Source organism: Chelon labrosus (assembly GCF_963514085.1).
Source record: "Chelon labrosus genome assembly, chromosome: 14".
In the NCBI taxonomy this organism is placed as follows: domain Eukaryota; kingdom Metazoa; phylum Chordata; class Actinopteri; order Mugiliformes; family Mugilidae; genus Chelon; species Chelon labrosus.
The window spans coordinates 4,549,847-4,563,075 of NC_140347.1; the positions used below are offsets into that span (position 1 = coordinate 4,549,847).

The window sequence follows — 13,229 nt, forward strand, 5'->3', positions numbered from 1 at the left end:
GTCTCGTTCTCACAGCAACAGCTCTTCTGGCGAGAGGGAAGTGGTCTGAGCTCGGTTTGTTCCTGAAGTTAAAGATTACCTAACCCTTTCCATATGAGCAACCCATGACGGGTGACGAAACCAGTTCAGAGAAACGCCACGCTGGGGAACTACCAGCCGCCCATGAACGTTGCTCAAATATTTTGGCTGCTGAAATCAATTTCCACTGCAGCAACTGAGTTTGTAGTGAATTAGATTTCCTCTTTATTAGGGACATTCGATACCAGGTCCTGGTCTCTTGTTTATGAGGCAGCTTTCCTGTCTTCCTCTGGAGGAAACGTTTGTGTAGTCTGCTCTACAGGTAACAGCAACGCTTAAAGTGAGACAAACAGGAATGGACGTCAACACAAACCTTTAGAAGACAATTTTAGAAGACGTTCATTTTTAATTAAGTAGAAGAAAGACAGAGAAGACGAAGAAAAAGAAGAATATAAAGACGACAAAGTCTTCGAAGGCAGAGACAAAGAAAACGTTTACGAAGATGAACAAAGAAGACGAAGATGAAGAAAAAGTTGAAAATAAAGAAGACAAAGTCTATGAAGACAAAGATAAAGACGACAACGTAAGGCAAAGACAAAGAAAATGTTGACGAAGATGAACAAAGAAGAAGACGACATAGAGGAAGACGAAGAAAAATAAGACAAAGTCAGCGAGGGCAAAGACAAAGAAAACATTGAGGAAAATGAAGATAATAAAGACAAAGAAGACAAAATCTACAAAGACAAGGAAGAAGAAGACAAAGAAGTGGACAAAGAATGGGACAAAGACAAAAAAGAAGAAGACGAAGAAAAAGAAGACAAAGTCTACAAAGACAAAGAAGATGAAGGTAAATCAAGACCACGAATAACACAAAGTCTACAAAGAAAGAGGACAAGGACAAAGAAGAAGACGAAGAAAAAGAAGAAGACGAGGAAAAAGAAGACAAAGTCTACAAAGATGAGGAAAACACTGACAAAGATGAAGATAATGAAGACCACAAAGAAGACAAAGTCTACAAAGAAGAGGACAAGAACAAACAAGAAGACAAAGAAGACAACAAAGTCTATAAACAATATCACAAAGTCCATAAAGACAAAGAAAAAGACAAAGAAGACTTTACTTGGACGAGTCGCGAAACATCCTCACTGAACTCTACAAGTCCAGTTTGAGCGTTTGTGGACATAAAGAAGACAAAGATGACGACAAAGGAAAGGACAAAGATAAAGAAGACAAGGAAAAAGGAAAATTCTACAAAGACGAAGACAGACAGCGACAGCGAGGAAGAGGAAAGACGAATTAGAAAAAGATGAAGATAATGTAGAGGACGGTAAATGTCTGGTTTAACAACTGCATTGTTGTTTATTGTCTTTTATTAGTGGAACAGATTTTAATGTCACAGAATCATTTTCCTAAATTTCCTAAAACCTGAACATCACCACCAACAGAACCAAGAAAGAATCAGCAGCTCCAGCGTGTTTATTGCCAACGTAAAGAGAACATAGTGGTGGTAGTGTTGTTGTCGTGGTAAAGCGATGAAGTGAGGTTTCAGCAGATTCATCTGCAGGTGGAGCAGCTTCCTGTCCCGTGTTAGCAGGATGTTAGCAGGCCGTTAGCAGGATGTTAGCAGGTCGTTAGCGGGGTGCAGGTAGCATGGATGGTGGCAGGAAACCGACGGGTCACGAAACACATCAGTCACGTGGAAACACACCAACAATCAAACTAATCAACAACCACGGTGGATGTTTTAATTGTCATTTCAACCACACGTAGCTGGTGCAGTGAGCTAGAGGAAGACATATGGGACGTCCTGGGACAAGAGGAACAAGGACAGGTTTCTGTACTGAGTTCTGGAAAGAAGAAGGAGAAGAAGAAAGAGGAGGAGGAAGAGGAGAAGATCAAGAAGAAGGAGAAGGAGGTGAACAAGATGAAGCAGATGAAGACGTCTGTGTGATTGTTCTTTGTAATGCGTCTCTTAAAAGTTCAACATTTTCTTCGCAGCTATTTTTAGCCAAATTAAGAAACAATCAAAAAGAAAGAAGAAGAAGATGAAGATGAAGGAGACAACAACAAGGAAGAAAATGAAGAAGAAGCTGGAGAAGATAAAAACAAAGAAGAAGAATAAGACAATGAGCCAGAAGAAGTTGAAGATGAAGGAGACGAAGGCGTAAAAAGACAAAGATGATGAAGAATAAGACAGAGACTGGTTTAACAACTGTATTATGTTAAATGTTTGTCTCAAACACCTGACCACCTCCACCAGCAGCAGATACGACACCAGCACCAAACAGGAAGTAGAAGACAGGCGAGGTCTGAACCGTCTGAACCAGAAGTGAAAGACACTTCTGGTTCGGCTGCCATGGCGACGCACCCGGGCCCCCTGTCCAACCAGGCGAGGGCCCGGGCGTCAGCTGATGCGTTCTGAGGTGAGACCCACTAAGAGTAATGTTAATGTTTAATACACACTGATCCCCTCCCCACGGCTAATCCTCCATTAACCAGGCTTAACGCAAACACAATCCCTTTCACTTTCTCTTCTCCTATGTCCGCCACGAAACTGAAAACACATTTCTGTCGGCGTCGTTGTGGTCGTCGGGGTCGCGGGGGGTCAAAACCTCCAGGCCCTGTCGTGACCTCTGACCGCCCCAGAGGTCAGGAGCTGGAGTCTTTCTGGTTCTGAACCTGAGTCACATACTTCTGAAGTTAAAACAAGAACTAACCTCCAACTACAGGTGAGTATGTGGTGGTTAACAGACTCCAGTCTTGTGGCTTTCAGGTGGACTCCACCCACAGATGCACCTGATAAAACCCCAACCCCTCCTTCAGCCGTTTAGAAATAAAGACTTCAAGAAACTCAAAGCTCCAATAAGTCAACAACCACGCCCAACAACGAAGAAGATGAAGAATAAGACGCCCATGAAGAAGTAGTCCCAGAATCTGAGAGGAGGCTGCAGCCAAGAGGCAGTTGGGAGGGGTCAGCCACAACATTATGACCACTGACAGGAAGTAAATAACATTTAAGCCATCTTGTGACAGTTCAGTGTTCTGCTGGGAAACTTTTGGACCTGGCATTCATTGGTGTGGATGTTACTTAGACATGTAGCACCCACCTAGACCAGACCAGGCACCCCCACCCCATAGCAATGACACTCCTTGATGGTAGCAGCCAAATTCACTAGATCCCAAACTGATCAAGTATCTGTGGGATGATCCACAGAGGCCCCTCCCCTCAAAGACCCCCCCACTAACAACATTGTGTTGATCAGACACCACAGGACACCCTCAGAAGGCCCATGTCCATTCTCTGATGAGTCACCACGGAGACCTGCATACAGGTGGTCATAATGTTATGCCTGATCAGTGTAATATGTATGTTTTTCTGCAAAAAAAACCCCAAAACAAAACAAAAAAACAAGCTGAAACAAGGAACAACTGGACTTATTGGGTTTCATGAAGACGTTTCATCCAAGTCTTCAGTTCTTAATGACTAGTGGCTCGGCATATTTAATTCTTGATGCCAGGTGTTGCTCTGGTGTTGCTAAAATTATTATTTATTATTACCTTTCTCAATCAAAGGACTGTTTGTCTATGAAATATTAAAATATTAACAGTAACTTCGACTGCTTCCTGTCCGGAGGCGCTTCATGAAAACATCTGGACCGTGCAGCAGCGGCGTGAAGAGCTCAAACACTGAAAGCGGCCGCCTGTTTTCCGTCGCAGAGGCGCTAAGAGCCGACGCGAGCGCCAATAAAACTCTCCAACGCTCTCGTTGTGCCCGGAGGGACGCCGCTAACCGGAGGGCTGATGGGAAATATGAAGGCAAACAGCTGCGGGCCTGTTTTCCCTGCGTCCGCTCGTCTCCGTCGCATCGACAGGAAACAACAGGAAGCGGTGGCTGAGAGGGTCAAGGCTGTCCGAGTGGGCGAGTGAGTGGGAGGTTCATTCATCCACTTGATAAAAGGCTGAAATCACAACTGAAATTGCCAGTGCTTTTTATGAATTAAATCGTGAGTATGTTCCACAGAGGAAGGTTTAAATTACTGTTCTCTGCTGTTAATCTCCTCCTGGACGCCTTTGACCTCTTTATTTCCATGTGAACCTGATTCCTGGAGCAGATGCTGTGTCTCTGCTCTTAAATACTTTTACTATTTACATCATGTTAGTGCTGCAGGTTTTCGTAGCATGACCCGGAAGCCTCATATTCACTATTGTTGTTGTTGTTATTGTCATAAAACGATTAAAAATTGTTTTTCTTTAATAAAACTATGCGACAAACGAGAACAATAACTAAACAGGCTGCACCTACAAGGACGTAAATGAGTGAAGCTGCGAGGCAGTGAGTGGAAAAATGTCCATGAGGAAAATATTACAACAGAAAGTTAGAATTTTTGTCGATTAAACAGATCTGTAGTATTTATGTAGCCATGCATCACTTTAAGAGATAATCTTCTATAATAAACACAACGTTAGGACGAATTATTCTGCTGCTGCTTGGAATATATAAATCGCGATTAATCGTGATTAATCACAAATTAATAGTATACTATAGCACGATCATTTCTTAAATCAAAATAAAGCTGAAAGGAGTGGAAAAACCATCCACAAGGAAAATATTTCAACAAAAACCTAAAGTATAAAGTATAAATCAATACCACATCTTTTATCTGTTATAAATGTACGTTAAAGTTATTTTATTTGTTATTATTAACAGCCAACAGTCCAACACAAATACTGTCCAGAATATTTTCATAAGAAAACATAACATTTTCATCTCATTGCTGCCGGTCTCCAGGTTTTCTAAAGAACAATCTTGAAACCTTAGATTCACGATTGTAGGATTGTTTCTGTTTAACGTCTCCATGAACTCAGGTCATAAAATGATTAAAAAATGTAAAAACTTGTTAAAGCTGTGTGGCAAACAAGAAAAATAACTGAAAAAGGCTGCACTTACATGGGTGAAAATAAGTAATATCTGTTAAATTAAAATAAATCTGCTAGGCATTGAAATACCCACAAGGAAAATATTTCAGCAAAAACTTTGTTCATAAAACGTTCTCTAGTCTTTATGCAGCCATGAACCACTTTAAGAGATTATTCTTTTATAATAAACATAAGAACAACATCGCTCACTGTCCTCAGGCCAACGTCAGGCTGCATTGTTCTGTTGCTGCAAAGGCTGTTAGTAGATTAAAATATTTAATCACGATTAATCACACTGTTGGCCTTAGTTAACCCGTGATTAATCGCAAATTAGTAACCACGTCTTTTATCTGTTATAAATGTACTTTTAAGGGATTTCTTTGGAAGTTATTAGTATTTAAACAATCCAACAATTACTGTCCAGAATGTATTCATAATAAAACATTAGATTTACATCTTAGTGCTGCTGATCTCCAGGTTTTTTACAGAATGGAAAAATATTTCATCCAGTACTTTGAAATATTTGTTCATAAAAAATATTCTCTAGTACTTACGTAGCCGTGAACCACTTTAAGAGATTATTATTCTTTTATAATAAACATAATAACATCAACGTCAGGCTGCATTGTTCTGCTGCTGCTAAGGCTGTCAGAAGATTAAAATATTTAATCGCGATTAATCGCATAATCGTTCATGGTGAACTTGTGATTAATTGCAAATTGATACCACGTGGTTTATCTGTTATAAATGTACTTTGTTAGAATCATTTCAACAATCTAACACAAATATTGTCCAGATGTTCGTAGCACAATCTGGATTCACATTTGTAGTGTTGATTTTTTTTTTTTTTTTTATTAACGTCTACATGAACTCAAGTCATAAAACGGTTAAAAAATGTTTCTCTTATACTTTTCTCTATACGTCAATAACAATGAGTTTTATTCGTTAAAAAACAAAGATATCTATCCATCGTCGTCTGGTAAAGGTTTGGGTGACAACAGAGCAAGAGAAACACATTTTATATTATAATAGCACCACGTCAAACTGTTATCACACAGTCTGACATTATGATTAAATGAATGAAACTTTTCCCCCTGATCTCAGAGGACTTTACATCGACTTACATTAATTTCCTGGAGACTTTACTCCAACAATAAACAGAAACCTTTACCCCCAAACTTAAAGTCTTCATGTTACTTTCTGGCCCCAAAGGTTGAGGTAAGTGTGTTCACAGCTCTGTCACAACATGAATAATACAAGCTCACTGAACAACAACATCCTCCCTCCTCAGATACCTCAGCACTTCCTCTGGATTCACTCACACGACATTCGCAACGCAAACAACAACACTTCTCTTCACCAGCCACAGAAGCTGGAGGAACAAAATGTGTCTCCTCAACCTGTGATCTTTACCATAGATAGAGTTCAAAACAGCAGCAGCAGCAGCAGCAGCAGCAGGATCTCTAGATTCAAAACGAGCTGCAGAGACGATGCAGCCGCCGACGGCTGAACCAGATGAGGGAGGGAAACAGGGAACCGAGATGAAAAACACATCTGCTGCACGGAAAACCACAGAGGAAGAAAACAGAGAGCGCTCTGCAAACGCCGGCTGAGAAAGATGTGCATTGTTCAGCTGTGAATATGTTTGTTTGTTTGATCTGAGGAAGTCTGACGGCGGTGGTGGTAACCTTCACTAATCATCTACTAATAAGTAAACACCAGGTTGAGGAGTGTCTAGGAGGGACAGAAACACGGAGGTAGAAAAACAAAGATGAACCAAGATGGAATCAATGCGGACGGGGACGATGGAGACATCTTGGACGTCATCTAAGACCCTGAATACAAATATGGACAATACGTCTCCACTTTCTCAGCGGCGCCATCTTGTTACTTTGGAGTCTGATCAGTCCAAGAGTGGAGCCAAATAACTAAAACCAAAAAAATTAACACGTGAACATTCATCAACGTTATATTAACTACCTAAAATGACAGAAACAATCCTTGAAAATAAATGTATTTGATGTGTACTTTAGTGTTTTAGTTTGTCCAAGCCCCGCCCACCAACATGGAGGGGGTGGAGCTTATGATTTATACTGCAGCCAGACACCAGGGGGAGCTCTAGTTTCTTTAGCTTCACTTTAGACGAGCTGCTCCTCCGTCCATCTTTACCTTCAGTCTAGACATTAACATGGGACAATAAAAACCCTTCTTCTTCTTCTTCTTCTGTTATATTTTATGCAGATTTGATGCGCCACAGCTGGAAGAAGTCACTTTTGTCCAAAAACATTGAAAAAACGTTAGTAAAACAGTCCTGCTCTGAATCTAGTCTTCATTAAGGTTCTGGTTTAGTTTCTAATATCTGAAACAGATGTTTATTCAACTGTGTTTTCATTGGACTCCATCCAGGTGAATTAACACCTTTACCTGAATGGTAGCTCAGCCATGAAGGAGGGTTTAGAGCAGGACTACTATATTAGAGTGAGGTCACTAGTGTACCTAATGAAGTGGCCAGTGAGCGTATCCTTAAAGATCATTTTATTTAGCGTCCATGTAAACAGTTAACTTGGAGCCTCGGCTTTTAAACAACACAGTTGTGGTTTTTGCTGCGACTCAACCGACAAAGGTGTGAACCAAGTCTCTCTATCACTACCATTAGATATTAAAAACATGACGTAGCGCCTCGGGCCGATCAGGTGACCCTGCTCATGTAAATCAGAGCCAGATGTCCCGGTTAGATTGGACCAAAGTAAACATTAAACCCAAAACCAGCTGCCTTGATCTGATCAGATGGAAATCAGTTCGACGGAAACAAACCCACTTCCTGTTTCTTATCACGGCAGCAGGTACAGTAGCGACGGCAGCAGGTAAAGGACGTCCGTGTGTTGACATTAAACAGCTGCACGTCTCAGTTGGACACATTTTAAAAGTGACCTCTGCAGTTCAGAGAAGACGACTTTCACGCCCTGAATTCAGACTTCCAGGACGCTACGCATCGACAAGTGTTTGCTTACATCTGCCAGGAAAGAGCTGCACGACCTTCAGAGCTCGACTCAGGTGGACAATGACCCTCATCCAGTCTGTTACTCATGAAAACTTCCTGCTGAAAAGACGGATAAGCTTCAGGCCAGGTAAATTATGCAGCTGCAGCTCCAGCAGTTGAGCCGAGAACACATTTACAGATCTGACTACACATTTACAGATACTGCCCTCACACATTCACAAATGAAACTCAACAACTAAACAAGAGAATTCAAAATAAAAGAAAAACTAGGTCATGAGCAACAACACAAAGTCTTGAGCAACAAGAAGGAATAAGACTAAGGCCCCAACTGTAAGAAAACTTCAGGTTTCATTAAGGCTCATTAAGAAGTGTAATTAAACGAAAGAACACACCAAACCAATGTCAGAGACCTCGCAGCAACACAGGATGACTCAAGTCTCCTCTGTCTAGACCAAAACGTTGCACTTGAACGCACCTCAAAGACTACAACGACCAGCTGGTGCACATAGTCTGCTAGGAGGTGCTGCTATTAGCTCTGAGGCTAGGAAAATAGGGAGAGCTACTGTTAGCTGGGAGGCTAGGAAGAGCTACTATTAGCTGGGAGGCTAAGAAGAGCTACTATTAGCTGGGAGGCTAGGAAGCACTACTGTTAGCTAGTAGGATAGGAAAATAGGGAGAGCTACTCTTAACTAGGAGCATAGTTCGAATTACGGGCGGTACTGGGGGGTACTGTATCCCCCATTGAAGACTCAGTACCCCCCAAAGAGACAGAAATATCACTTTTGGGGGGGGTCAAGTAATTTTTTCTGATGTTGTGAAAATAATAATAATAAAAATAACAATAGCCTACAAGTTAACTCCCATTTTCACTGTAGGGATATTTTAATGTTGCTATTTCGGAACCCCCGTTTTGGACCATACCATTTTTCACCTCTGTGGCGCAGATGCCGCAACTTTCTCAAGTGCAGGAGGTAGGTATCATAAAACGCGATAAAAACGCCGGGTAAATTCCTGCAGTTGGTTGATTTCACTGCTGAGCCTGATGTGCATGGGTAAATGTAAGTTGCCAGCAGAAGTTTGGCTTGTTGAAAACGCGTGATTTTACATTTATTAAAGTGTTTTGTTCTTTCATAGCTCATGTCACGTCTTGGCTAGTAAAGTGCACTCCGACGTTAGAAGAACGTTAATTACCAACGTTAGTTAGCAAGCTAAGTCTCTATTTCAAGCAAGCTTAGCTTACAGCTGTATGGTGAGGTAGGCAGGTAAAAACTCTATAGGTTTCCATTCTCATTTCATTATGAATCAATTGTGCCCTGAGAAATGAATTTGACACATGTCCTGTGTTGTTTGTTATTAGAAGTACTGATGTAGCTAAGCCTACATAAAATTACAATCTCAGCCAGAGCCAAGAGCAGCTGAATACCATGCTAGTATTTGAATTTGTTTTTAATTGGTTAGTATAGTTTTCTATTTTTTCTATTTCTATTATTTAATATCTTTTTTTTTACGTGTTGATTTACTGACACTAACTACCACCATAGAAAATATAATAGAAATGTAATAGATATAATAGAAAATTGGTTTCAGTTTATCCCAGCATATGAGAAAGTTCTGCCTTACCTCCAGGTCTAATGATAGCCTATCTAAAAATGAACCAAATCAAGATTTCATGAAATAGGCAGTATTATACTCGTTAGAATAGTATTTCAGTGTATTCAACTATTCTAACTTTTGGAAGTTGATCAAACAGATCTCTTTGGATCTATAATAGCAATAATGAGATACTGATGATCAATTTGTCGCATGTTTAGACCTTGGATGTGTTTTTGCGATCATGGTGGGGGTTGATACAGTAGGAGACCATGATGGTCATAGAAGTGAAGGAGCAGTACCCCCCAAATATGGTGGGGTAATTCGCACAGTGACTAGGAGGCTAGGAAGAGCCACTACTAGCTGGGAGGCTAGAAAAACAGGGAGAGCTACTGTTAGCCGGGAGGGTAAGAAGCTAGGAAGAGCTACTATTAACTGGGAACCTATGATTAGCTACTATCAGCTGGGAGGCTCGGAGGAGCTAGTTATACCTAGGAGGCTTTGAAGCTAGAAAGAGCTACCGTTAGCCAGTATGCTAGGAAGGTAGGAAGAGCTACTATCAGCTGGGAGGCTGGGAAGCTAGAAAGAGCTACTATTAGTTGGCCTCTACACTTTATTAGATGATCATGTGTTGAAATATTTGAATGTTCAGACGAGGTGCTGATGAAAAATAAAGAGACTTCAGTTTTTTTGTTTTCTCTTCTCGTGCCCTGGTTCTCTAAGACGATCAGTTCCACTGCTGTTTTTTTTAAAATGAAGATAAAAATGTAGTTCACATGTAGAAAGTCTGAATCCAATAACGGTGCTTGACGCCTGTATCCCTGTCACGCTAGCGTCAGTTTTACTAATGCTAACGTCAGTTTGACTAATGCTAGCATCAGTTTGATTAATGCTAGCCTATGTTTAATATTAAAAGCTGTGGAGGTGTCAGCTACTAGTGGTCGGTAGAGGAACTGCAGCCTGAGACTCATCTGACAGAAAATTATGTTGTTTTTTTTAAACATATCAGAGAAATTAAAGACGTCCCGCTTACAGAACCTGTTTTATAACACAACTCCGTTTCCGATGGCAGCAGCTGTTCACGACGCCGGGGATCAGAGATCAGCTCGGTGCGTTTTGAGGAGGATTTTCTCGACTAACGAGGCGACAAATTGAGTTTGAAGACTTAAGCCGGGGTTTTAAAAAGTTAAAAGAGAGCGAGCGAGAGCGGGACGGCCTCCGTTAATGGACGTTAATTCAGCGTCTTACATAAAAGGAAGTAGATGACGGGATTAAAACCGCCGACCACTTAAATCAGAGTGAAACACCCACATTAAATACGACACCTGGTCACATTAACGACCTCGGTTCATCTCAGGTAACCGTCATTTAACAGATAAAAACTGAAAAATGTATTTAATCTTTATTCTCTTAGCTCACATCATTCTTTAAATTTGAAAACGGTGCTACAAGACAAAAAGAAAATTAATATTTCTCAGATTAGTCCGACTTCTTCTTTGTTGGTCCAGATCTGCAGGTTTAAGGTTCATATTTATTTATCAGCTTTCCATTCAGATCTCTCGCTCTCTCTTTGCCTCCAGCATTCACGTCACCCACCTGAAACGCCACCTGGCCTTGGTAACCGTGGAAACCGGCAGAGAGGAGGACGCGGGGTCCCTCGCATCGCCGCGGCGACGGAGAGAGAGAGAGAGAGATAGAGAGAGAGAGAGAGAGGGAGAGAGATGCTGTTCTGCAGGAATCTGTGAATGACGGTCGCTGTGTATTTACACATTCTTATCATTTTATCGTTTCTTTGTTTGGTTTGATTAATTAGCTTGGAAATTAAGAAAAAACGGCACAAGAATTGTTTATTTCATTCAATGATAATATGCTCAATGTTCATTTTTCTTTTATAAATATTCGTTTTAACTTGTCATCTGAGTTTTACTCTTGAATTTTAGTGATTTAATACGACTCATTATTGTTGCCGGTGATTTTTTATGCAACTCATGATGATCTAGTTGTTTTTTTTAGTCCTGATCTGATCTTAAATGTCCTAGATTTGGTCCCCGTAGCCTCCTAACGTCTTTCCTTGTCTTCTCTGCGGCGTCCCGCTTCTAAAGTCAAATGAGGTCACGGGGCGTTTGATGCTTTCGATGTTATTTAAGTTGAGTTTATTCCTTAAATATATGAAAATATGACACTTAGACCTTCACAGACGACTGAAGTTGATGTTTAGCTTTAATTTATAGCAGAAACTAGCTTAGCTTAGAATATACAGTCCAGATGTGATGTTAAATGTCCCAAAGTTGGTCCCCTCTAGAGTCCTAAAGTCTTGTCTTCTCTGTCTCCAGGAAACTTTTCTCTTCTTTGGTTTTTGGCAGGTTTTGACCTGACCAGCCAACTTCCATTAAAAGTGAAGAAGGTTTTATAAAACAACCAAAAGAAACCTAAAGTACCTGGACTGAGCCAGATCCTGGTGAAGGCTACAGTCAGGTTAGTGTTAGGATCGAGGAGGGGGCTAGAGACGGAACCACAGCAATAGAAAACCATTTCACAGATAGAGAGTCTGCATGTGTGTGAACGGTGGGGAGGAGGGCGGTTAGCGCTGTGACCTGTAGCGGAGGGAAACTTCCCCACTTCTCTTCCACACTTCCTCCCACACACTCGGCGGCAGATAAATGTTGTAAATCAGAGCCGACCCTTCCATCCACCCACGGACCGAGAACCTCATGGTGTGGACACAAAGGGAGGAAAGAGAAAATTCCACTGCTGACGTCACGTCTTTGGCCAACCTGGGACCTGACGGGCGCAACGTGTCGTCATGCCGCCATCTCTGCTAACAGTTTTATATCAGCTAGGAAAACTAAAAGGTAAACAACGATCAGCACATCTGTTAAACTTTAAACTAGTCTAGTCTAAACCAGTCTAGACTAGTCCAGGGAAGCCAGTTCAGACCAGATGACCTGAAAGGGTTAAAGGTCAGATCTGTAAAGGACAAACCGACGACGGTGAGTTGGTATGAAAGAAGAGCCACTATTAGCTTGGAGGCTAAGAAGCTATTGTGGAAATATGTCGCTGCTAACTTTAATTCTCCCTAGCTTCTTAGCCTCCCAGCTAACAGTAGCTCTTCCTAGCTTCCTAGCCTCCCAGCTAATGGTAGCTCTTCCTAGCTTCCTAGCCTCCTAGATAATAGTAGCTCCTACTAGCTTCTAAGCCTTCCAGCTAATAGTAGCTCTTCCTAGCTTCTTAGCCTCCCAGCTAATGGTAGCTCTTCCTAGCTTCCTAGCCTCCTAGATAATAGTAGCTCTTCCTAGCTTCTAAGCCTTCCAGCTAATAGTAGCTCTTCCTAGCTTCTTAGCCTCCCAGCTAATAGTAGCTCTTCCTAGCTTCTTAGCCTCCCAGCTAATAGTAGCTCTTCCTAGATTCCTAGCCTCCCCGCTAATAGTAGCTCTTCCTAGCTTCCTAGCCTCCCAGCTAATAGCAGCTCTTCCTAGCTTCCTAGCCTCCCAGCTAATAGTAGCTCTTCCTAGCTTCCTAGCCTCCCAGCTAATAGCAGCATTCCTAGCTTCCTAGCCTCCCAGCTAATAGTAGCTCTTGCTGTTTCTCGTCTTTTCTTCAGGTGCAGACCATATGCACCAGATGGCCGTTGGTTCTGGTCTTTGTAATAATGTTTTCACTGATGTGTTGACCATCCCTGCAGATGCCGGTGTGTGAATATTTA

At 41.5% G+C, this 13,229-nt stretch overlaps 1 protein-coding gene across 1 annotated transcript in view; it reads right to left on the minus strand.

The window, feature by feature from the left end:
- The window catches only part of LOC311499467 (serine/threonine-protein kinase D3-like), a 38,743-nt gene that overhangs the window by 21,404 nt on the left and 4,110 nt on the right, over positions 1–13,229 (minus strand). The gene's annotated exons all lie outside the window — the stretch shown is intronic.